The 27,482-nt window shown below is 37.1% G+C and overlaps 1 pseudogene; it reads left to right on the top strand.

The window, feature by feature from the left end:
* The first annotated feature begins 6,101 nt into the window (after nucleotides 1-6,101).
* LOC112858793 (histone H3.3A-like) lies at nucleotides 6,102-17,507 on the top strand (annotated as a pseudogene).
* Nucleotides 17,508-27,482: the final 9,975 nt, after the last annotated feature.

Raw genomic sequence — 27,482 nt, 5'->3', positions numbered from 1 at the left:
TTAACTTTTTAGAGTTGGTATTTCCAATTAGCTTCAATTTGTCAGTTATACATCTGCATTAAGTACTTGTACTAGATATTAATCACCTTTGGGAACAAATACTTGCATAATTGATTAGTAGCTCTTGATATGGTAGCAATTTCTTCAAGAACATCCTTTAATTAAATGTGGAGGTTTAAACCAATTGTAATATATTTTTTTCTTATATAAATCTGGTTTTCAATTTTTGAACCCATTACCCTAATGTTCAGTGCTATTTCCCATTTTGAAAACTCATTTTATGTGTGGGTATTTGAAATGATCAGAGATATTACCAAGAAAATGACCAATAAGCCATAAAGCTACTCAACTCATTACTGGTACAATTTATTTATTGCTGGGAAAGTTCCACTTTAGATTAGTTTGGAAGAGAGTATAAGTGTATATGTAACAGTTCCCTGAGTGTAAGGACTTATTGTCCTATCCATAATTTATTCAGGGTTTCTGCACTACCTATTAAATAAGTGTAAAATTAAGGCCATCGCGTTTAAAAATGTAGTACAGAAATATGAACTTTCAGTGGAATCAGATAAGAAACCTGAGAAATGTGCACAAATCAAAGTCTTTATTTCATTCTCCCTACTTGCATAAGAAAGCTATCACCTCCAAGTAAGACATTTCAATCTACAAATTCACCAGCATGTGGAACAGCATACAAAAAAAACGCCCCAGACAAGCCTTCTGCAAACAGGCTTCCCCAAACAGGATACATAAATCTTTCCACCAAGACTGAATGAATTAAACCCAAACCAAGGACTTAAATTATATCTAACCAAGGTGATTTCAATCTGAATTCAAACTTTTCATCATTTTCTGATAACTGGAGAGGATTTTGAATCACTTGCAGGAGATCTTGGTCAGACGCTTCAATACAAAACTTTTTTTTTTTTTTTTTGAGAGAAAGCATGAGTGGGACATGGGTAGAGAAAGGGAGAGAGAGAATTCCAAGCAGGTTCCACACCATCAATGCAGAGCCCTATGAAGGGCTCGAACGCATGCACTGTGAGATCATGACTTGAGCCGAAGTTGGATGCTTACCTGACTGAGCCACCCAGGTACCCCATAAAACATTTCTTTTAAACTTGTTAAACAAAAGGAAAAGAGGCAGATGGCAGAGTGGTGTTCTGTGAACTTCCATTGACTAGAAAGGAAGGCCCTATCTCTTAATCTTTAGAAAGCTTCACATAATCACTGAAAAAGATTTCAGGTACACTTCAGAGTATATTTACTTTTCACCTCTGCCAATAAGTGGCATGAAGGTACAGCCTATTTTTCTTTGGCTTTCAGTGGGATTAAAAGCTCTCCTTGAACATTTCAAAAACGTGTAAGAAGAAGGTGCTTTAGAGCAGCTGGCAAGTATATAAGACTATCGTAAAGCTTAGTTAGTTGTCTTTTATAAACACTTTAAAGATCTTTGGACCAAAGGAGCAATTCACAGAAAACATTTTTAGTTGTTAAATAGAGTATGTGTTCATGTATGGATTTTCTTTATTTTTATTTTAGTTCATAACTACTCTGTGGTAAATAAGGGAAAACAAAAGATAAATATGAGGTGTTCCCTTCCTAGAAAGCAAGTGATGAGGATGGGATCCGTTTCTAGAAACGAATAAGGTGAAGCGGGAATCGCAAGCCTTTGAGACTTGTAAGCCGTAAGCTATGATAGTTATCATTGTTCACTGTGAACTCAGAGTCCGTGCAAGTAGGCTATTGCTCTAGATTATGGAAGAAAAGGTGTTAGAGGATGAGAAAAATTCAACTCATGATCCACCATAACAATGGCTATGAAGAAGCTCTGTCTCCAGGGAAGTGTTGCAGTGTTACAGGAAGTAGGGGTGCATCCAAATGTCTCCTAATATGAGAAACGATTTTTAGCCTTGGTCCCAATCAGTAAGTTATTCTTCCTGACAACACTGGAGGCATGCAATCCTTTCCCTCGCTGTAGTGCAGATAGAATAATACAGGAGAAAAGACATAAGAAATAGAATTATCGGTTCACGGTGGAGAGAAATACAACACCATGGTAGAAGCCAAGAGAAAAAGCATTTCCCAGCATAGGTTGTGGGTTTGCTTGGAAGAAGGGGCACAATATTAAGGTTAATGACATGATTTTGAGATCAGTCAGACTTGCATTCACATTCTAACTTATGGATTTAGGCAGGAACCCCAAGCCTCCATTTTCTTTGTTATAAACTGGAAATAAAAAGACAGCAAATGAACTGACATAGTTGCTGTGAGAGTTAAGTTGTATAATGCATGTAGAATGCTTAATTAAATGCCTGATTAAAGGCTATGTGTACAAGGGCTCTAGAGTTTGGGGCTGCTCTTATTTGCCTCAACAAATCACTGATAAGGGCTATAGCTAAAATTAATTTTTTGCAAGTACATGTGCACTATCTGAAAGCAAAAGCTTTCCACTGAAATATGGACCACTAAGGGGAAGGACAAGTGTGGCAAACAAAAGTGTTATCAGATTTAGGAGAAACAGCATGGATTGAACTAGAGATAGGATTAAAGGCTTTTGCAGTGTCCCTAAAAATTAACATAAGATTTGTTCTTTGTTGTCTAGATTTACATCAAGATTAACTGCAGCGTGTCCTACAGATGGTTCTTATTCTAAAGTATATGTTTATTTATTTTCAGTCCTTACTTTTCATCTGTCTTGAATTAATAAACTTCTCCAGGTTTAGAAGATCCATTCGGGTTAGTTTCCATATACTTGCTGCAGTCTAGATTTTGGTGCCCAGAAAGAGGAAGAGTTAAAAAGTAACATTCCTTTATAGGAAACTTGCCTTAACAAACTCTGTTCTATCTGTGTTAGTGTTATATATACACATTTGAATGTATTGATCTTAAAATGCTATGTTCTTAAATATGGTTAAAAATGTCATTTCGAACTTCCCATGAACTTCATGGGTGTCCAAGGAAACAAAAGAAAAAAATCTCTCTGTTCAGCTTTCCTCATCTTTCTGACCAAAGGAATTGGAGAAAGAAACATTGGATTCGTTTCTCTCTGATTGCTTACTTTTTGGCTATGGAGCCCTTTTTAAGGGATGCAATGTTCTTGGATCGGACAGATTTGGTTGGGAAAGCAGAAGCCACTCAAGATATAGTTAGTGGAAAGAAAATTAATATCAAGAATTTGAGCTAGATAACTATTGGAAAAGCTGCAAAAGCAAGGATCTGAAAAGGCTCTTTCAGGAGATCTGTAAGTATAGGATTTCATGGAAGCCCCCAACAATGATTTTCGTTGCCAGTAGAGATGAAATAGGACCACAGTGAAATGCCCATAACATAAGTGAGCCACACTTCATCTATTTATCTCTCCAGATCTTTTCTTCATCTCCCCTTCCCTGCTTTCTGTCCCAGGACGCCGACTTGAATGGACTGCACTGGAGGTCCTCCTTGTCCTCCCGTTTCCAGTGGGATTTGGCCCATGAAGAGTACCAGTAGATTAGGGGTGGGGAGAAGAGTGACATTAAGAGAATTATTCTCCTGCCTCCCTTCTTTCAAGCTTACTTCAGAAAGTCTGTGTCCTATGGCTACCGGTCCTTTCTCCCAACATCCTCTTTTCAGGTTGTGGTAACTATTCTCTTTTCTCATCCTTTAAGGCTGAGGGATGATAAGAGCTCTTATTTGCCCCAGGATCCTGCACCATCCCTTATAATTCCACTATGTCTTGCAACATCTTTGTAAATACTCCTTTAGTAGATAAACACTCCTTGAGTTATTCTACCATGAGCATACCAACTGCTTCCTGGTGGGAACCTGGCTGATATGGTATTTCATACTATAAATGGACCCAAGAAATTATCTTTAAAGATGGGTGTCAGGATTTGGGTGATTCACATTTGAAGGAGCTCAGGGATAACCTCCTGGCCAGGATAAAAGGGACATGAGTAATCTATGGCATGTGGTAGAATCTCCCTTCCTCACATTGTCATTTTCGTCTTTGGGCCTCAGCAAGCGTAAATGGGAATTAGGAGCCATAAACGTATAAATAAGAACATGGGATTGGAAGGCCCCATGGCAATTTGGAATGCTTTCCTCCTCTTCTGAGGTTGCATATCTGGAAGTATGCCTGCAGAGTTTCAGCCCCAAATTAAATGCTCAGTCCCCGCAGATCTCTCACCCTAAAACAGGGACACTGGTGGTAAGTGGGACCATGAGATCTGGGTCGAAGACACTTGGGAAAATACGGGCTGAGACTGAAATCTTCAATCTCCATCTTCCCCTGAAATTCCCAGGCATGCTGGAGGAAGGGCCTTCTCTTTCTTTCAGTCCTCCTCTGAATTAAAGTTACCATATCGCAGGCAGTTGCCTCAGGAGCTAATACTGATTTATCCCCCCAGGGCCCTCACTGACTACTCACTGCCTTTGATCTGTCTTAATAATTAAATACCAACAAAGCCCTAAGAAGTAAAAATTATCAACAATGGCTAAGTAAAATATTTTGAAATATTTGATAAACTAAAATAAAGATAAATATGTCTTTTATGACTACACTATCTTTGGATTTTCAAAATGGTCATTGGGTAACACAATGCTTCCCCTTTCACTCTGTAAAAGAAAGGGCCATAAAAGTAATCAGGCTTGCCTAAAAATTCTACAAATATTAACTAATTCAAAGCTGTTTTGAAAGGTTTTGTCTACCATACTTAATATATATTTAAAAAACTGATAATTCAAAGAAAGCTTGACTTTTTAGTAAATTTGTGGATGTAAATGATCTTTTAATGATTGAATATTTTTCAAATTAAAAAATAAAACATATTCCTATTTCAGCTCAAAGATAGGTATATAACAGTTACCAAAGCAATTTGTTTCCAGGATTCTCACTTTATTTTTTTTTTTTTAATTTTTTTTTTCAACATTTATTTATTTTTGGGACAGAGAGAGACAGAGCATGAACGGGGGAGGGGCAGAGAGAGAGGGAGACACAGAATCGGAAACAGGCTCCAGGCTCTGAGCCATCAGCCCAGAGCCTGATGTGGGGCTCGAACTCCCGGACCGCGAGATCGTGACCTGGCTGAAGTCGGACGCTTAACCGATTGCGCCACCCAGGCGCCCCCAGGATTCTCACTTTAAAAACTTTTTTTTCTCTCCTCTCTCCTCTCTCTCTCTCTCTCTGTCTCTCTCTGTCTCTCTTTGTTTTGCTGTTGTTGTTCATTTAAAGTCTGAATAAACATTAAGTGTATGATTCAATAACATGAAAATCATCAGAAGCCTGTTATTTCAGTCTTTCTTTAGATTCAATAACCAAAACATATCCCCTTGACTAAGAGTGATACAGGAATAGAAAAATTTAAGGAAACCAGAGCTGATTTAGTTTTAAAATTCCAAATAAGCTTAATGGTTTCCCATATTATACAAATTCTTCTATTGACAAAATGCCTGAGTACTTTTTGGCCAGGTGTCAAACTATGAAATAGTGTTGCTTTCTCCATTCACATGCAACTGCTCAGCATTGCAATGCTCTAAAGCTGGATAACTTCTTCTTTTACAGGAAGAAGAATCCCATGATTATTTAGCTTATCTCAGGGAACATTCCATACCTTGTACAGATTTCCTAGATTGAGACTCTCTTGGACAATTCTGATTTACTTATGTTTATGAATGTTTGATTCTTAAAATTTTTTTTTCCAAGTAGGTTATTTTATCAGGCATGAATTTTTCTTAAAATTTAAGTGTCTCACAGAATTAAGTCAATTTAGGTAGCTAAATTAGTTGCTATTGCTCAGACCTGCCTTCTGGAGGAAAAAAAGGTAGAAGGCTATTTATACTTAAGGGGATATAAGATTTTATGTTAGTCCATCGCTTTGAAATGCTTGAGTTATTGAAATTTCATGACTGCTACAGAAACCCTTAGAAAATGAATGACAAACTAAACAAATTGGAGCTTGTTTGCTATCATTTAAGGAGATTGTCATGATAAAGGAATGTACCAGAAAAGCTTCATGGTATGACTTATAATAGCAAAATAAATATAAAATAAATTAAAAATTTTTAATTAAAAAACTTAGCAAAAATAAATTAGCCTAGATTCTACTCCCTTAGAAGCTGAGATGACCAATTATGCAGGAGACTCAAATGATACCTCTAGCTTTATCGCCAGTAGGTAAAACCGTATTTCCAAAATGCCTAGCTAAGCAGCCTTTGCATGATCTGAAATCTGGAGATCCGAGCTTCTGAAAAAGGCATCAGAAAAAAAAAAAAAAAAAAAAAAACCTGCCCTTAAACCTCAACAGAAAAAAAACTTAAAGGTACTGTTAACAATTGGTACTGCAGAAAATTCCAAGGTGTTGATCCTTGGGGTCACGTTTCTCAAATTGAAATATAGACAGCAATTCCTTCCAACTACCGGACTTCGATTCCAGCAGGAGACCCTAAATTGATGATTTTTAGGAATTCTGAAGCTGCTGACTATATAAAGTGGACAACCTCTGCCCAAAATGACAAACTGCTGACTACAAAAGTTGACAGTTTCTGCTCAAAACAATGGAACAAGATTAATTTTCTGATTTTTCAGCACTTCTTCCTTTTACCACCAATCTTGCTTATTGTTGTTTTTCGTCATTCTCTATTTACCAACTAAAAGTTCTCAATAGGACCATCATCTCTACCCTTTTACTTTTGATCCTTCTTTTCTGCCAATTAAGAAAGATCAGAAGTCTCAGGTGGTGTCTTTTTCTTACACTGTATCTACTGCTCTGATTTAACTGATTACTGACAAAATTTAATAGCCATGCTTTTAAACGCTTCAGAAGTAGATTCACTTTCACAGGTACCTCTTGGCTCTTCTGTTGACTTCATACATCACAAACTTCAGGCTAATAAAAATTAGACTTTCACTTCATGTCAACAAATGCTTCTGCTAATGTTATTACCATCCCATCAGTAAAATCTTATTCATCAGGAATGAGATCTATTTTAGGGCCATCCTTGTTACAGTAGTCAGTTAGTTTTCTTGAGAGATGCCACAAACTGTTTTCAGGAACTCTTTGTACTCCAGGAATTTGCCCATCTTGAGGGACAGAAATTGATTTACTTCTTATGTAAGATGATATTATTAATCTCAATACAGTCAGTGTCCCACTAGGTTACCACTTCTTACGTGGACATCAAGCTTACTTCCACCTGTCACATCCCAACTTACCCTGCGTTTTCAGGATAACTGTTTGAGATTTTCAGATTTTTATAATTGGCAACCTGCAATGGATTATGTTTTTCTCAAAGAAATACTCAGAAACCTCTCCAAAGAGGCAAACACAGGCTACTTAGGAAAACTAGAGTGAATAACTGATTCTTTGTGCCTATTGCAGGATAATACAATTGGAAAAAGTATTCCAATGCTGGAAGACAAAATAAACGACACAAATTCTATCTGTAAGCCCAAAAAATCATTTTAAATCTAAATTTATTATCAGAGTTGTCATGGTTAATCACATAGGTCTTAATTTATACTTAGCTACCCAAAAGGGAAAAAATTATTCTATAGCAAACACTTTTTTTTGTTCCTATGATGTTATAATTCAAGTAGAGTAGTGCATTACTAGTCTAAAGAAAAAAACAAAAGCCACCTGCTTCTCTAAAACAAACTCAGATGGATTCTGGGAAATATTTTTATTACCTGGATTTTATAATTTTGCCCCTGATTTTGAGATTTTGTTTTTGGATTTTTTTGTTTGTTTTGTTTGTTTGTTTTGTTGTTGTTGTTGTTGTTTTGTTTGTTTTTACAAACAGAAATATTGTATTTAGCTATTTTTAGAGGGAAAAATGTTGCCCATATTGTAACTGAAGCTGGTGGGGTAAGCCATACCAAATCCAATTGTTTTGAGAAACAAGAATACATCATGAAGACATTTTAGCTTGATGTCATGAGGATAGAAGCTAGATTGTAATGGTTTGAAGAGTCATTGGGGAGTTAGAAAGTGGAAAGCAAAGTCTAGACTGCTTTTTCAAAAAATGTTATTTTGAAGGAATGTGCGAAAGAGAAATCTAGAGATGTGAGTTTTGGAGATGGGAATGCCATCCAGTGCCCAGTTGTGGGGTTAGCCATCAATAAGAGAGAACCACATCTGGTAACACATGAGGAAAGAGGTCTGTCTAAAGGATGGGAATGGTATAGGCAGGTTGTGGGCAAGATAAATGGAACAAGAAGTAGGTACTTAGGACATCACTGTTTTGTCTGTGAATTAGGTATTGAGATTATCTGCTGAGACTGAAGGTAAAAGGAAAAGGATAGAAGGTTTAAAAAATAGATGGAAAACAGATGTTGAGGAATGGAAGAGGGAAGTGAGGCCACACAGAAGGTTTTTCTGAGGAGCCTCAAATGCCGTCTTCTATTGGAAACTGGATTTGTAAGGGAACCAATGTGCAGGATTGTATATATCTCTCTAGTAGGACTCAGAAGTAGCTATTGTTTAGGAAAGGAGAAAGTGAGTTGGTGGATTGGTGCAGCTGAGATTATGTTTTATACACATGTGGTAAAATGACAAGGGAGGGGTAGGTCACCAATTAGACAAGAATGCATTTAAAGAGATGGGCCATTGGATCTGAGGTATCAAAGGCATGGACAGCTTGATGATTCATTTAGGGAACTGTACTATGTTTATGAGGCCTCCAGCAGAAATTTCCAGTGAGCAAAAGAATGAAGATGTAACGTGAAGCAGAATAGAAATGTCCGGTAGACCCTGAGACACCTGAAGAATTTGAATCTGCTATAAAAGTCAGCAGTGCAAACGTAGTGAAAGAAAGTGAAGGAAAGAAGGAAGAAAGTGAAGGAAAACAGAGTTGATGGGAGAGTGACATTTCAGTTAAGGGAAAGCAGTATTCAGTCATATGGTAAATTTTGGTCTATGAAATGTAAACATTGCAACTAATTTTTTAAAAAGGGAGAGCTCTAGAAATATGTTGTTTTGCCGATATTTTAAGTATCTTGCCCACACATTATGATTTTTAGAAAGTTAAATCATTTCCCTTAACTTCAGTTTCCTCATTTGTAAAGTGGTGGCAATAATGCCTGACTTGAAAGATTTAGGAAGAGGATTAAATAATATGGTAGGAAAGTGTATATCATAATGACAAGCATAAAACCAATGTAAAGTTGCCCTATATTTTCCATAATTAATACTCACATCATGTCGTTTAAGTATTTAAAAAAAGCAGTTGGTCCTAAATTAGAAAATAGCCAATATCATCTTTTCAATTTATCCCTATCAACAGAAACATAAATTTAAGAATAGGATAGTCGCATTGGAAAATTATGTAACTTAAAATGTCAGTGCCAACAGCAGGAATAATTTAGTTAAACAGGGTACTTGGGCTCTGCCTGAAACACCAGGGAGTGAACCACCCCCGGAATCTCCACAACTTTCTCATATCTCCTTTACACCAGGCAAAGAAGTTGTGTGACTATGTGTGGGTGTTTAAATCAGAGCTCTGGAGGGCTTGGGTGTAACTGTCATGTTGCCAACTGATAACTTCCAAGGTACACATCTAGACTAGATCTCACTGTGGAACTGCTTGCCACACTTCTTCCCCTGGATATGGCTGTACGTATATTCGACATTGTCCAGAAATAAACTCAAACCCCAAACATGCTCTCAGTCTATATTTCCTACTGTTTTGGGGGACAATACCACACATTTAGATACCCCAAGCTAAAAATATCTCAATTTCAGTTTTGAATATTTTTTCCTCCCTCACCAAATACCCAATAATCTAAGATTTCCCAATTTTTTTCTCAGTCTGATTACTCACTTGTCATCCCTACCATGGGTCTCAGAATCTCTCACATGGACCGTTGCATATCTTTGCTACTCTAAGAGTCTCAACTTTAACCCATATCTGTGGCTGTATCTTTCTCCCTCGTCACCCATAAAACTTAAATGCAGGATCCTTATAAAGTTCCTGGTCCGTGGCGAGTACTCAATAAACATTTGTTGAACTAAACAGAATTGAGGGAAAGTGGATAGTCTTTATCTGAGGAGACTCTGAGAGTTGCCATTGGAGATGAAAACTCATCTCGATAGGGTGCCCCCAGACTGTATTTTCTTTCCACCTTTTTAATTGAAGTATAGTTAACACACAATGTTACATCAGTTTCAAGTATACAACATAGTGATTGGACAGCTCTATACATTATGCTATGCTCACCATAAGTGTAGCTGCCATCCGCCACCGTATAACACTATTACAATAGCATTGACCATATTCCCTATGCTTTACCTTTTATTCCCTTGACTTACTCCATAACTGTGTGAACCTCCCACTCTCCTTTACCCATGTTTTTCATCCCCCACCCCCACCTGGTAGCCATCAGTTTGTTTCTCTTAGTGGTATATGATAAAATACAGGAAGAGATATATAAGGTAGAAGGAACTAATCAGTTTGCAAGCAGAAATTAGAGAAAATAGACAAGACTCAAGACTTGCTGGGTTGAAAAGTAAATCACCTCTCATCCCCTCTCTTCCAGCTGGTAAAAAATTCTCAATCAAATGAGGCCTGTGGATAAATCAAAATTGTGTGAGTGACTAGGCAACCCTTTGCTAAAGGGTATTACTATACTTGTGCAATCTGGAAGAGGGGGACATCTAAAAACTTTAAGAGTGTTCTCCCATTGCAGTCACCCACACAAACTAAATTCGAAATTTGGAAGTCATCAGCAGGTAGGTAGTACATTAAGCCAAAGAACCGAATGAGATGGGCAGACAAAAAATGGCAGGTCAATGAATAAGGGGAATCAACACAATCAAAGAGTTATAGCAGTTTGGATTCTCTAATAAGCAAGAAAATAGAAGATGGCAATCAGTATTGGCTTGCCGTTGAGATTTCAGAGGTGCTACTCTAGTTATTAGTGATGACATGAGAGTATGTGGCAAAGGGGGAAGCAGAGGAAAAGATGAGCAGGTGTGAGGAACCACAGTATGTGATGACTTCTTTGTGGTTGTTGACATCACCAGGAATGATAGTGGGCTTAGTGGTGGAGGGGAATCCCATGTTCTTCTTTTTTTATCCCTTGTTATATCAAGATCTGGGTGCTTTTGTTTTTGTCTCTGTCTCTTCTAAATGTCTTAGATTCTACAGAGAAATAGAAGAGACTTTAAAAAACAAGTTCTTAAACTATGGCAACTCATGAGGATTATTTTGGAAGACAATAAGCCCAAAAGATATAGGCATGAGAGAGACCAGAGCTAAGGAAGTCAGGTGGCAGATCTCTCATTTCAAGTATGTCCCCCCTTCTAGAGTGAGCTCTTCTGGAGAAGGAGGAATCTGAAAGTGAATGCTTGGGACATATCAACAAATGATCTAATATATGAGACCATATTCTTTCTAATGGATACATTTATCCATTAGAAATATTAGCATATTCTCCAGAAAACAATGGTGAAAACTAAATGAGAGGTAAAATAAAGTATTGCATATTTAGCTCTTATTCTGTTGCTAGAAATAAGTTTTTCTGGAGTCACTGAAAATTCATATTCTCCACTGAAATCTTTTAAATTCAGCAGCAGAAACAGTTTGAGTAGGAATATATCTCTAACATCATTTCATACTTAATATTATATAGGTATATGTCCATACTTTTTTCCACAGTCACTGCACCAATTTACATTCCCACTAACAGTGCATGAGGGTTCCTTTTTGTCAACACCCTCATCACTTGTTATTTCTTGTCTTTTTTATTCTAGCTATTCTGACCAGTACAAGGTGAAATCTCATTGTGGTTGATTTGCATTTTTCTGATGATTAGTGATGTTGAGCATCTTTTCCCTTGTCCGTTGGCCATCTCTAAGTCTTATTTGGAAAATGTCCTTTTAGGTCTTGTGCTCATTTTTAATTAGATTGGGGTTTTTTGGGGGGGTTTCTTTTTGGTATTGAGTTGTGTAAGTTCTTTATATCTTTTTTATATTATATTTTGGATATTAACCCCTTATCAGATATATCATTTGCAAATATCTTCTCCCATTTATTAGGTTGCCTTTCTGTTTTGTTGATGGTTTCCTTCACTGTTCAAAAGCTTTCTATTTTGGTGTAGTCCCAATAATTAATTTTTGCTTTTATTCCCCCTGCCTGAGGAGACATATCTAGAGAAATTTTGCTAAGGCTTATGTCAAAGAAATTATCGCCTATTTTCTTCTATAAGTTTTATGGTATCAGATCTCACATTTAGGTCTTTGATATATTTTACTTTTGTGTGTGATGTAAACCAGTGGTCTAGTTTCATTCTTTTGTATGTAGCTGTCCAGTTTTCCCAGAACCATTTATTGAAGAGACTGTGTTTTCCCCACCGTATATTCTTGCCTCCTTTGTCATAGATTTAATCAACCACATAAGTATGGGTTGTTTCTGGCTGTCTGTTCTGTTCTATTGATCAATGTGTCTATGTTTATGCCAGTACCATACTATTTTTATTATTATAGGTTTTTTTGTAAACAGTATGGGAGTTCCTCAGAAAATTAAAAGTAGAAATACCATATGATCCAGTAATTCTACTACTCGGTATTTACCAAAAAAACAAAAACAAAAGCATTTCATTTGAAAAGACAAATTTTGTCTTGAAAAAACAAAAACAACAACAACAAAAACAAAAGCATTTCATTGGAAAAGACATATGCACCCTTATGTTTATTGTGGCATTATTTATAATAGCCAAGATATGGAAGCAACCTGTGCCATTGACAGATGAATGGGGAAAAAAGATGTGGTATGTATCTATTTATCTATCTATCTATCTATCTATCATCTATCTATCTATCTATCTATCTATCTATCATCTCTCATCTATCTATCTATAGATAGATAAAAAAGAATGAGATCTTGTCATTGCACCATCATGGATGGAGCTAGAGGGTATTATGCTAAGAGAGATAAGTGAGATAGCAAAAGACAAATAGCATACGATTTCACCTACATGTGGAATCTAAAAAACAAAACAAATAGAAAAAACCAACAAACAGGAAGCAGAAACAAACCCATAAATAAAGAGAACTAACTGATGATTGACATAAGGGAAGGAGGTAAGGGGATGCGCAAAATGGGAGAAGGGGAGTGGGAAGTACACACTTCTAATTATGGAATGAACAAGTCAAGGGGATGAAAGATACAGCATAGGAAATATAGTTAATGGTATTGTAATAGTGTTGTATGGTGACAGACTGTAGCTATACGTGTGGTGAATATAGCAAAACATAGACTCGTCAAATAACCATGTTGTATACCTGAAACTAATATAGCACTGTTTTTCAACCGTACTTCAGTTAAAAGTATATACATTATACGGGTCTACATTTTCATGCTGACTAGACCTAAGGAAAATGGTCCAACTTTTATTACTCAAGAAGATCCATTTTAACATCTCCAAATTTCAAATATTTCCACAGAATCGCTCCATTTGTTGAAAAAATATAAAATGCTACTTAAAATGTTGTAATGCTTTCAGGTAAATTTGTACTTTATAACCATGATAGTAACATACATATTTAATAGCAACATATATATGTATATGTATGTAGGTATGTACGTATATATGTATGTAGGCATATACAAAAAAAATATATATATATACATTTATACATATGTATATATACAAATATATATATAATATTAAAACCAATGTTTTTTGTGGTTAAGACATTTAAGTTAAGATCTATTCTCCTAGAAAATTTCAAGTATAAAATATTGTTTACTATATTTACATTGCTGCAATTAGCTTTCCAGAACTTATTCATCTTGCATAACAGAAACTTTGTAGCAACATCTCCCCATTTCATCATGTGAGGTGATGGATATGTTAATTAGCTTGATTGTAGCTCTTATTTCACAATGTATATGTATTTCAAAATATCAAGTCATATATCTTACATCTATTCCACTTTTGTCACTCACACTAGATAAGGATGGGGGGTGGGATTTAAAAATGTATATCAAATGTAGGCACTGCATCATGAGGCTGTGGAAAGAGGTGCTAACTGGGTGCCCATGAACCCATGTTCTAATTCCAGCTCTCCTATTAGTCTATCCAAAGAAGATGTTAGAGGTATTAGATAAGATCAAGCAGCTGATCTACTCCCTCTTTTGACTTTACTCATTATAGTCTATTTGGGACTTTGGCAGGTGATCACCTAGGATATTCTTCTTGTTATTTTAGCAGTCATCTCTGTCTCCCAGCTATGTCTTTCTTTATTTCAGTTTTGCTCCTTCTAGGATATTCAAACCTCATGCCTCAGCTAAGAGTTCTATGTAAAGGCATGACCTGTAACTTTACATCAACAAAAGATCAGTTATGATTTTATTTTTCTATAACTGTAAGTTTTCAATATCATAATGAATATAAATCACTTTTTTCTTTGTTGACATCATGTGAATGAGAAGAATCCATGTAGCTATGGTAGCTATTTAAAAAACAAACAAACATGGGGCGCCTGGGTGGCGCAGTCGGTTAAGCGTCCGACTTCAGCCAGGTCACGATCTCGCGGTCCGTGAGTTCGAGCCCCGCGTCAGGCTCTGGGCTGACGGCTCAGAGCCTGGAGCCTGTTTCCGATTCTGTGTCTCCCTCTCTCTCTGCCCCTCCCCCATTCATGCTCTGTCTCTCTCTGTCCCAAAAATAAATAAAGGTTGAAAAAAAAAAATTTAAAAAAACAAACAAACAAACAAAAACTCCTCTAAGGACGCCTGGGTGGCTCAGTCGGCTAAGCAATTGACTTTGGTTCAGTCATGTTTTCACAGACTATGGGTTCGAGCCCTGCACCAGGCTCTGTGCTGACAGCTCAGAGCCAGGAGCTGGCTTCAGATTCTGTGTCTTCCTCTCTTTGCCCCTCCCCTGCTCACACTCTGTCTCTCTCTCTCTCTCTCTCTCTCTCTCAAAGATAAATAAACATTAAAAAAAGTTTTAAAAACTAAAAAAAAATCTTCTAATCCTCCATGGAAAATGCACATGGACAGTGCACAAAACTACTGTCTCCTCAGTTCTTTCTTTTTGCCTTTCTTCTTGAGCTTCTATCTTTTAAAACGTACCCCCAGTATTGTCCAATTTGCTTCGTAGTTTTGACTTTCAACAGAAGAAACCAACACAAGTTTTTGTAGGGCCATGAACAATGAAGAGAGGTCATAAAAGAGGCACTCATTACCTTTCAGCGTAAGCATGGGGTGGGTTGTCATATGTGGAGAGAGTACATTGAAAAGGCTTAATGCTGTAGTTTCACGTGACACACTTTTGAGAACATGGGCCACATCTTGCTCCATTGGCCGTAGGCAACCAATGAGTGCTCAGTGGTGATTAGACCATGTAGTCCATTAAGATAAAGATGAGCACTCAGTGGTTCTTTCCCACCAGGCCCTCCACCTCCTCCCCTTTCCCTCTCTCTTTTTTTGTGTGTACTTTCTTCTCTTTTTTTTTTTTCATTGTTCAAGGTTTATTTGGTGTTTTGCTTGGCATGACACTCTGATAGTTGGTTGCATTGCTTATATGTACATTTTTCTTTTTATGCTATATGGCAATGTTTGCTAGCTCCTCTGACACATATAGTTCATACAATAAAATCCTTTAGAGCAGTTTTGCACTATTGGATCACTCCCTTTTCCTCCTCCAAAAATGTCTATCTTATACTAGCATTTTAGAGATTTTTAGAGGAGGGGTGCTGGGAAAAAACTTGCTGAATAACAACCTGCTTTAGCTTATGCTTGAAATTTCACTATTAGAAAGTCATTCTTCCATGTTAGGCAATTTTTATCCGGGTTATTTCTTTAAAGTATTAAACTAACTTGGGGCACCTGGGTGGCTCAGTCAGCTGAGCGACAGACTTCAGCTCAGGTCATGATCTCCCGGTTTGTGGGTTCAAGCCCTGCGTCGGTCTCTGTGCTGACAGCTCAGAGCCTAGAGCCTGTTTCTGATTCTGTGTCTCCCTCTCTCTCTGCCCCTCCCCCACTCATGCTTTGTCTCTCTCTGTCTCAGAAATAAGTAAAAACATTAAAAAAAATTTTAAGTATTAAACTAACTTGACAGAACATTATGCATTGTCATAAGAAAACAATTTAAATTAGCTAAGCTACTGCCATGCTGCAAGTGACAACAAATGTTTTCTCTGGCAATAAGAGAATTAAAATTGTAATTAACTCTGCACTAATGGATTACAGTTCCTTTCTTGAGATAGCCCCAGGAGAGAACATTTTTTTTCCTATGTGATTGTGAATATTTCTCAAAATATTAAATTTCTGTTGCTTTCAGAGGTGCCAGGGTGGCTCAGTCGGTTAAGTGTCTGACTTTGGCTCAGGTCATGATCTCACGGTTTGTGAGTTCGAACCCCATGTCCGTCTCTGTGCTGAAAGCTCAGAGCCTGGAGTCTGCTTCAGATTCTTTATTTCCCTCTCTCTCTCTGCCCTTCCCCTGCTTCTCCCCCTACTCTCTATCTCTCTCAAAAATAAACATTAAGGGGCGCCTGGGTGGCTCAGTCTGTTAAGCGTCCGACTTCGGCTCAGGTCACAATCTCGCGGTCCGTGAGTTTGAGCCCAGCGTCGGGCTCTGTGCTGACCCCTCGGAGCCTGGAGCGTGTTTCAGATTCTGTGTCTCCCTCTCTCTCTGACCCTCCCCCGTTCATGCTCTGTCTCTCTCTGTCTCAAAAATAAATAAACGTTAAAAAAATAAAAAAAACACATTAATTTTTTTTATTTTTTTGCTTTCAAATAAACCAATATTTAGATTTTGGGGGGCCTATTTACCTGGTTTTCTGACTAACTTCAAGAAGACATGAAATACATTATACTACTGACCCTTGAAGAACAGGGTTTGAAATACATTTATACATGGATTTATTTTTAAAAGAATTAAGCACAGTACTCTAAATGTATTTTCTCTTCCTTATGATTTCCTTTTCTCTAGCTTACTTTATTATAAGAATGCTGTATATAATAGATATAACATACAAAGTATTTGTTAATCAACTTGATTGACAAGGCTTCCAGCCAGCAGTTGGCTAGTAGTAGTTAAATTTGGGGGGAGTCAAAAGTTACATATGGAGATTTGCAGCTAAGCGGCAGCCTAAGGAGAAGGAGAAGGGGGTTAAGTAGGAGGTCTCTGTACCGTGGCCCGTACAAAGCAAACTGCCCCAAATCCACCAGTGATAAAGCACCCAGGAAGCAACTGGCTACAAAAGCCACTCACAAGATTGCTCCCTCTACCGGAGGGGTAAAGTAACCTCATCGTTACAGACCTAGTACTGTGGCACTCTGAAATTAGACATCATCAGATTCACAAACTTCCTTTCCAGCGTCGGATGCGAGAAATTTCTCAGGACTTCAAAACAGATCTGTGCTCTTAGACTGAAGCTATTGGTGTTTTGCAGAAGGCAAGCGAAGCCTATCTGGTGGGCCTTTTTGAAGACACCAACCTGTGTGCTACCCATGCCAAACACAGAACAATTGTGCCAAAAGACATTCAGCTAGCACACCACATACGTGGAGAATATGATTAAGAATCCAGTATGGTGAAAAACCTTTCATTCCTTAAAAAAAAATTATTGGGGTGCCTGGGTGGCTCAGTCAGTTAAACGTCTGACTTTGACTCAGGTCATGATCTCGTGGTTGGAAGGTCCGAGCCCACACCTGGCTCTATGGTGACAGCTCAGAGTCTGGAGCCTGATTCAGATTCTGTGTCTCCCTCTCTCTGCCCCTCCCCATTTGCACTCTATCTCTCTCCCTAAAAAATAAATAATACGCATTAATTTTTTTTTTATTTTGACTTCTTTCTGTTATTGATAGTTCTGAATGTTAGGTATTTTTTTTCCATAGTGTCAAAAGATAACTAAGTATATGACTGCAAGTAGAAAAATAGGGGACAGAAATCAGGTATTGGCAGTTTTTATATTTTCATGTGTGTGCGAATGTTTAATATAAATGTGGGGCCATAAAGCATTAATGTATGCCAAAATGTATCAGTAAGCAAATTTTAGTAGTTTGACTTTATCACAGTTATAAACAAACCTGTTACATTTTTCCGGACAATGGAAGCATTTGGATTTTTTAGAACAAGTAAATTTCTTCTTGATAGCAACTAATTGGTGTTTGTAGCATTTTTATTCAATAGATTCCATCCATTCACTATACTTTCCTGAGTTCTCTTACATGCAATTATGTGTTTTTAATGTTGTCTGTCTTCTGTGCTGTTCCTGTAAGTTTGCTATTAAAATATATTAAACTATAAAAAATAGATTATACGTAGATTTTCAACTATGTAGCGGGGGTTGGCACCCCTAACCCCAATGTTGTTCAAAGGTCAACTATATTTGTTTTACAATCAGAACTGCATGTTCTACTGTATAATCAGAATGGATCAAACATAACTATGGCACCCATCACCAATACAGCATTTGTAAAAATTAGAAAAAGAAAGGTGCCTTTTTACACTATCTTTTTATGATCATTTATATGTGTAAATACATATATGGCTTCATTGTACTTATTATTTATTTATTTCCTTATAATTTTCCAGACTACAAGCCACTCAAGAACAGGAGCCATGTTTGTTTTGTTCATTGTTTTGTTTTGTTCGGTGTATGTCCAGCGCTGTAATTAAAGGAGACAATGATATAAGTCCAACAATTCTATGTGTATATATATATGTATATATATACACACATACATACATATATACATACACACATATATATGTGCAATACATATGTACACAATATTATATACATACTATATGGATATATAACCAAAAACAAGAACAAATATTGGTTTGCTTGTTTCAACTACACAATTTTTAGGAGTGTGGGTGGAGAGAGGGTAAAAGGTGTGGCCGTAGGTAGGAAGTAGTTCATAGCTAGGAATAAACATCGTTTAATGAAATTCATGGTTATTTCCCAAATCTCACTGTAAGCAATAGTTTTAGCATACTTTATCCCTAAATCTCTATTTAGAATATTTTTTAAATGCCATATTTTCTAAATATTTCCATATTTTCTCTTAGAGCTAGGGATGATTAGTTTACATATACTAATCAGGAGAAGGAAACAAGAACAAATAACCCTCTGTGTACAACATATAGTAGATTATCATCCCCTTAGTAAACATTAGCCAGGCAGAGAGGAAAGTGCATAGGCTTTAGAGTCAGGCACATTCAGATTTAGATGCAGGCTAGAACACACTTTCTACAAGAAAGCCTTGGTCAAATCATTCTGACCTTCAGTTTCCTCTTTGGAACAAAAAGGGATGATAAAACCTATCTCAATGGATGGTGTGGGGATTAAATGGGATGAACTAGGGAAAGCACCCAGCATAATTCATAACATATGGTAGAAGGTCATAATTTTCCCTTTTGTTTTTCTCAACCTTGTCAAGGAGGAAGCGCTTTTCTAAATAGATTTGATTATATCGTTCATCACTTTCCTGTTAAATCTTTGAACACAGAAGGTCAGTATATTTAGCAGCTTACAAAATATTCTACTAAAGTATCACTCTATGTTGTAATTGTTCACTTGAGGACTGGTTATGAGTCTACAGTCCGAACATCTCCAGGACAATTCTATGTCCATTCATCTCTACATCCCACTAGCTTTGTGCCTGGCATGTGGTGGGCACTTGATAAATGCTCCTTAAGCAAATATAGAGAACATAGAGTATATGAAAGGACGGAACTGCCATCATTTTAAAATTCATGAAGGTTCACTAGACAATGGTTCCCAAATATGGCTTCCCATTGAAATGATGCCAAGAACTAGTGAAAAATTGAGGTAATAGCCACTTTGCTCTTTGTACCCGACAAATCAACAGAATTTAAACATGGAGGTTATGGAGCAAAATAATTTGTGGGTTTTTTTTGTTTGTTTGTTTTTTTGTTTTTCTTTAACATCCTGGGTAATTTTGATGACCATGCAGGCTTGGAAGCCACTGTCTAGTGATTGGTAGTTACCAAATCATGCTTCTTAGTCTAGCTGCACCCAAATCATCTGGAGTGGGGCAATTTTATGAAATGCAGACTGTGCAAAACAAGGGAACCAAAATCTCTGGGAATGTGTCCTAAAGATCTGCATTTTTTATGTACCCCCCAAAATTTGGATATATACCAGGAAATTTGTGAACTTGTGTGCTAAGCAGTTGAAAGACTTTTTTTTTAATTTCATAAAATTGAGAACGGGAAGTGAAATAAGTGATTATTTCTTCAATGAAGAGCAGAATCATTAGAATCTCCAGGAGAGGTTTTCTTCAAAATAAGCAATGCCTTCCAAATTCTAATGTGCCTTGGTTGGGGGGAGGGAAGAGTCTTTATGTTGAATTTTAAAGAGCCTTGAGATTAGGATCACCTGCCCCAGGCCACTTTAGGAGACACTTTGTTTCAGAATTTTAACACATCTAGGAAAATCCCATGTGAGTAGTGATTTAGAAACTTTTGTTTTTTTGATAAGAACACTTCACTAAAGAAATGCTACTTTATATTTCAGTTTGGGATAAATCAGTAGGAAAATTTGTTCTGCCAAGACTAATGTTTCATATCTTTAAAAAATGCTATTTTTTCTAATAACAATGCAAAAAAAATTCTATTGATTGATTCAGAAAAGATCTGCAATTTTCTATACCTACCTAACTTAATTTTAAGACTTCTAATTCTTCTCAGTACTTTTACCTATTGGCTTAGAAATAAACCTGCTGTCAGTCTTTGCAATGAAAACTCAGTCCAGAGCTGGTGGAAAATAATGCAGCAACCTAACATTGTTCATTAACTTATGAAGCTCCTTATGATGCAGAAGGAGTGATTGCCTTGTTTACAAACACCACTTAAATGAAAATCTAGGGGCACCTGGGTGACTCAGGTGGTTAAGCCTAGCTTCAGCTCAGGTCAAGATCTCAAGATCTCACGGTTTGTGAGTTCGAGCCCCACATTGGACTCTACTGGTGGCACAGAGCCTGCTTGGGATTCCCTCTCTCTCCCTCCCTTCCCCTGCCCCGCCCCCCCCCCCAAATAAATAAGATATCTTTCATATATCTTCAGATATCTTTTCTCCCCGTCTGTAGCACGAGTTTCCTTTCTGTCGTTCACAGAGGCAAAGTTTTGGTTTTGATAAAGTCTAATTTATTGACTTTTTCTTGTATGGATTGTGCTTTAGATGTCACATGTAAGAAATCTTCACCAATCCCTACTTCCTAAAGATTTTTTCCGATATTTTCTCCTTAAAGTTTTATGGTTTTACATTTTACATTTAAACCTGATTTGTTTTGAGTTAATTTTTGATTAAGTTGTTTCAGTTTAAGGTCCAATATATGTATTTGCCTATAGATGTCCAATTCCTGTAGCACCATTTATTGAAAAGACTATCTTACATGCATTGAATTGTGATGGCATCTTTTCAAAAATGAGTTGGCCATTGTATTCTACTGCTGCTGTAAGAAATCACCACAAACTTGGTGGCTTAAATAATAGCAAATTATTATCTTATACTTGTGGAGGTCTGAAATACAACAGTGGGTTTCCCTAGGTTAATTCAAGGTATTGTGGAGGTTGTATTCTTTCTAGAGGCTCTCAGGGAGAGTTTTCTTTTCCCTTTTCTACTTTCTAGAGGCTACCTGCATTCCTGGGTTCATGACCCCTTCCTCCATCATCAAAGCCAGTGACATAACATCTTCAAATCTCTTTTTGACTTTAACTCTTCTGCCTCTCTTTTCCACTTATAAAGACCCCTGAGATTGCATTGTGTTCATTTAGGTAATCCAAGATAATCTTCCCCTCTCAGGATCCTTCATTTAATCACACCTGCAAAGTCCCTTTTGACATGTAACCTACTATAGCACAGTTTCAAGGATTGGATATCTTTGCGGGAGGCCATTACTGTGGTGACTATAGTTTTGCTTGTGTGGGTCTATTTCTGGCTTCTCTGTTCTGTTCCATTGATCTGTGGATCTATCCCTCTGCCAATACCAGTCTTGATTACAGTAGCTAAGTAGTAAGTCCTAAAATCAGGTAGACTGATTCTTCTCACAATATTCTTTTGTCTCAAAACTATTTGAGCCATCCTGATTCCTTTGATTTTCTGTATAAATTTTAGAATAATCTTATCTATATAAAAAATCTTGCAGATATTTAGAAGAGGAATTGTGTTAAACCTCTATATAAATTTGGGGAGATTTGACACCCTTAATATGATGAGTCTTCTAATCCATGAACAGGTATGTCTCTGTTCATTTAGATTGTCTTTGATTTCTTTTTCTCAGCATTGTAGTTTAGCTTTCAAGGCCTTTATGTATTTTGTTAGATTTACAAGTAAATATTTCATTCTTTGTGAGCATTTGTAAATAATATTTAATTTTGGTTTTCATGTGCATGGTCCTTACATATAGAAATACAACTAATTTTTATATGTTAATTTTATACCCTTTGACTCTACCAAACTTGCTTATTAGTTTTAAGACTTTGTTTCTGTTGTTGATTCCTTGGGATTTTCATGTCATCTGCAATTAGAGATAGATCTTTCCTGATTTGTATGCCTCTTCCTTTTCTTGCTTTTTTGCACAGGCCAGGACTTCCAGTACTATGTTGTATAAAAGTGGAAAGATAGGAAATCCTTGCCTTTTTCCTGATCTTAGGCGAATTTCCCCTCTATTCACAGTTTTTTGAGAGTTTTTACCTAAAATTTATGTTGAATTTCATAAAAAGCTTTCTCTGTACTGATTGATACAGTCACGTGATTTTTCTTCTTTAGTTGTTAATATGATAGAATATGTTAATTGATTTTTGAGTGTTGGATCAGTTTTGCTTTTCGAGAAATTTTTCCATTTCATCTATATTGTCAAATTGATGCATGCAGAGTTGTTGGTAGTATTCTGGTACATGCTCATTTTGTAGTTATCTATGACATTTTATTTACTTATTTAGAATACATTGTTTTATTTATTTTTTAAACATGTTTTCAGTGTTGAAAGAGAGAGAGAGAGAGAGAGAGAGCAGGGGAGGGGCACAGAGAGAGGGGGACAGCGGATGTGAAGCGGGCTCTGTGCTGACAGCAGAGAGCCTGATGAGTAAGCCAAAGTCAGATGCTTAACTGACTGAGCCACCCAGGTGCCCCAAATATATTGTTTTATTATAAATGTGTCTTTGGAGTGCTTGAGATATGCATAATTTAGGTGATCATTCTCGAACAGGTGTCATGGGGTACCCAGTGTTGAATAGAAAAATGAAAAACTATTTTATTCTATCTTTGGTATAGAGAGTACAAGTAGATATGGCATAAAGTTTGTTACGAGTCCTGACAGCCCAAAGTATTTTGCAAAAGCTTTTTAGATTATATTTTAATCCTTCATACAAACAACAGTCAGATTCTTTTTGTAATATATAATACATATATATTTACTTCACCTTGTATTCCAAATATCCCAAGTATACCAACTTAATACCTACCTCCAAAAAAGCTACAATCTATCCTATTAAAGATGAAAATATATGTAGTATTAGCAATGATTAGGTGTAACTCTATTTTTGGTTCTCTAGGAATTTTATTTTGCAACAAAATCACAGTGACGTCGTTTCACGTTCTGCAGAGTTTTTTGTTTCTTATTATCATTTGTACTTATTTTCAGTGCAGCCTAAGGCAAAACTGTTGCCTTGGTACCACAAAAAAATATATAACCTTTTATTTCAGCGAAGCTGAAATTCTTGTAGTTTACGCCATGCCCATTTTGATGAGTATCTCAGGACAGGGATGTCATGTACATCATATTCCTGCTTCCACTCACCATTTCTGCACCAATGGAAACATACCTCATTAGCCTGCCAGGGCACTCTATTCCAGAAAGTAAGGCAAAAGAGTGTTATTCCTTTTAACATAACCTTTCAGGCAACTATTTCCTACCCAGAAACATTACCCACAAAATGAAGTCGAGCAGCCTTCCCTATTCTATATGTTTTATGAGGAAATTATTTGAAAATAAAACAAAATAAAAAGCATGACACTGAGTTTAGACCTAAAACTTACAGGTGGTCATTTATAGGTAACATTTAAACAAAAAATTATTTGGAAATGAAAGCCTCTTTAAAGTATGCAATAGACTGACAACAGAAAAATATTATCCTAACACCATTATTCTTACAGCCATACTGGGCAAAATATGCTGAAAATTGTATGCTGCCAGATTTCACATTAATCTGTGGTTCTCTATGGTTCAACAGGGATGTTTTTAAATAGTGAACACACTGGATCATCATTATCATTATCATTATCATTATCATTATCATTATTATATTATAACTTCAAAAAGTTTATCTTAAATAAGATACCGTAAGAAAGATTTTTATTCACTCACTCATTCCACAAATATTTCTTGAATGCTTAATAAATGTCATCCACTATTTTCAGCTCCGAACATAATTGGGAAACAAGGAAACCAAAGTTCTGCTCCCATGAGGGATGATAAAGACAGCGAGAAATGCAGAAACATTCATACATAACTGTATGCAGAGTACTGAGGTAGGATGGTTAGCTGGACAATACTTGGTAACTAATTTAGTTTGATGGGGGAAGGGTGTCTTCTCAAAGAAGCTGATAATGTGATCAGAAATGTGAATTACATAACAGAGTCAGCTTTGTGAAGTTGGGGACAGAGGAAGAACATTCCATGCAGGCAGCTGACCACATAATTTATAGACCCCCTCGCAAAGGAAAATGTGAGGCCCCTTGTTCTAAAAGCAGAGAAAGTTACCATTAAATGTATTAAAATATAAAGCTTTCTCATTTCTTCTACGGTCTTTCTTTTGGACTTGCCATAGTGGTTTTTTTTTGTTTGTTCGTTTGTTTTTGTTTTTGTTTTTAGTTTGTTATATTAACATTACTGATATATTAATGTTATTCCAAGTGAAGAAAATTAAAATTTCTAATTATTAGATAAATGTTACCATTCATCTTTACATTGTGTAGTGCCTGTTTTAAAAGCAAAAGTAACAGAATTTAACTCACAGTTGGCATCACGAATGCTACACAATTTTTGACTTCATAGTTTGGATATACATATACATTTAACTGATACCAGAAACATTGTACAAAATTGACTCAACTATTTTTTCAGCTATTTTTTTCACTCCTTGATAGGCACATGTTCTACAAACATTCTCTAGCTTGAACTTAGTTATAAGTAAGGAAGGATTAAATGAAAACGAACCAAGGGTTGCCCTATGTTTCTCTTCCTTTCTATACCATCATTTTCAGAATAGGTGGTTAGCTGATACTGGGAAGATACATGAGCAAAAAAGGTGATGGATAGGGCTCTTTGATTATTCGTGCTTCTTAGGACACCACTGTTTCCTTTCTATGTTTGAAGCAAGTTCTGGTTCTCAACAGAAGGTGTGCCCTCTCGGAGCTCTCGGTGTCCCTACTTACTCCGTTCTAGACATTTGCTCACCTTGTACTCATTTTGAGCCATAGTGAACTCCTACTGCACGTCGTAGGTCTGCCAGAATTCTGTGCTCCTGAGGCGCTGTAAATGCTACATGCAAATGAGCTGGCAATGAACGATGGAAATATTGTATGTATTTCCTCTGCTCACCCACGTGCTCCAGTGTGCCACTGAATTTCAGTTATGAGACACAAGCTAAAAGATAAAATTATTAAAAGATTGGAGATGGCATCAGTAGAGTACCACACCAAGTACAGTGCCCTTTTGACACCAGGGCCTGTGTGATTGCACAGGTCACACACCCATGAATCTGGTCTTCCAGGCAGATCAAGAGCTAATATAAAAGCCTGAAAGCAGAAATGAACTTGTCACTTTTTAGAATGAGAAAGCAGCCATTGAAGCTTGGTGGGTGGAGAATGGAGGAGGTGAGGTCTTTGAGGAAGGAGGTAACAGATGACCTTTGCCAGGCTTTGCTTGCCAGGGTAAGAGGTCTGATGTTTACTCTGATTTTTTTTTTAATTTTTTTTAATCTATTTTTGAAGGAGAGAGAGACAGAGCATGAGTGGGGGAGGGGCAGAGAGAGAGGGAGACACAGAATCTGAAGCAGCCTCCAGGCTGTCAGCACAGAGCTCCAGGCTCCAGGCTCCAGGCTAAGCTGTCAGCACAGAGCCCGATGCAGGGCTCGAACTCACGAACTGTGAGATCATGATCTGATTTTGATGGGAGACTGTTGAAATATTATAAACTAGGAACAGCATGGTCTTGTCTACATTTTTAAAAGACCATTCTCGGGGCGCCTGGGTGGCGCAGTCGGTTAAGCGTCCGACTTCAGCCAGGTCACGATCTCGCGGTCTGTGAGTTCGAGCCCCGCGTCAGGCTCTGGGCTGATGGCTCAGAGCCTGGACCCTGTTTCTGATTCTGTGTCTCCCTCTCTCTCTGCCCCTCCCCCATTCATGCTCTGTCTCTCTCTGTCCCAAAAAATAAATAAACGTTAAAAAAAAAAATTTTAAAAGACCATTCTCCTGTGGAGCATGAAGTAGTCTCAGAGAGGTGGTGGTTTGAATTATGGTGGAAGTAGTATATAGACAGATAGATGTGCAAGATTCAGGATATGTTTGAGAAGTTGCATGAACATGGCTTCTGTTGGGTTGGGTGTATGGCATGAGGGGAAAGAGCAAGAAGAAATCATTAGGGTATTTTTTTCCTTAGTGAAGTGAGGAAGTCTAGTGGTAGGGCAGGTTTGGTGGAGACAGCATATTTCTTTTGGCCAAAATGACTCTGTTGTCTGCTAAAACTCCAGGTGATTTTGCCAAATTGGCTATTTAGAATGATAGACCTAACAGTTGGGGAATAAATAAATATAAACTAAGGCAATATATAGAGTAAACTTACAAAGAATTGTAGATTATTTGCTAATTTCTCTCTGTAGGAGAGGTGACTAGCTCTTCTTCAGATGGTGCCGAGCTAACAAGTTCACAAATAAAATCTTCCTTTTATTTCCTCCTCTTAATAATGGGTCACTCATGGTACATACCCAGGAAGGTCTGTAGGCTCATGCATTAGAGAAGAAACAAAATCTTAGGAGCAGCGAATCATGTAGATTTTGGAATTTGTGAAGGTGGTATAAAATTTTGTTTTAATAATTACTGACAGATTACACATCCAACAGAAATAGCCTCAGATGAGATTCCAGAGGTCCTTTACTTTTGTTAGTCTTCTCTGCACTTTTCTATTTTATTTCTCTGCTTTTTTGGATCTCTTAAATTTAAGTGGTCAAAATCAATGGGTCAAAACTGATCCTGGAAAGTTACAACCAGAAGACTAGTATCTTGACTCTACCTTTAGCCACTTGTGTTGTGGTGACTCATACTTGGTGAGAGCTTACTTGGGCTGTTTGCGATTTGCAAGAGTGACATTAGAACAGCAATGCACCACTCTCTTACTGTTACCTATCACTTCTCATCCCACAGCATCTAGAAACGATTATGTGAAAAAGAGTCACTTTCCTACCACAGGTGAAGATGTGAAAGGGGAAAGGGTGACAGGAAAAAGCACCCTGTTACGCCTCA

Source organism: Puma concolor, chromosome B1, assembly GCF_028749965.1.
Source record: "Puma concolor isolate L17-30 chromosome B1, mPumCon1.1.hap2, whole genome shotgun sequence".
Lineage (NCBI taxonomy): Eukaryota > Metazoa > Chordata > Mammalia > Carnivora > Felidae > Puma > Puma concolor.
This window is presented reverse-complemented; position numbering and strand designations above follow the sequence as displayed.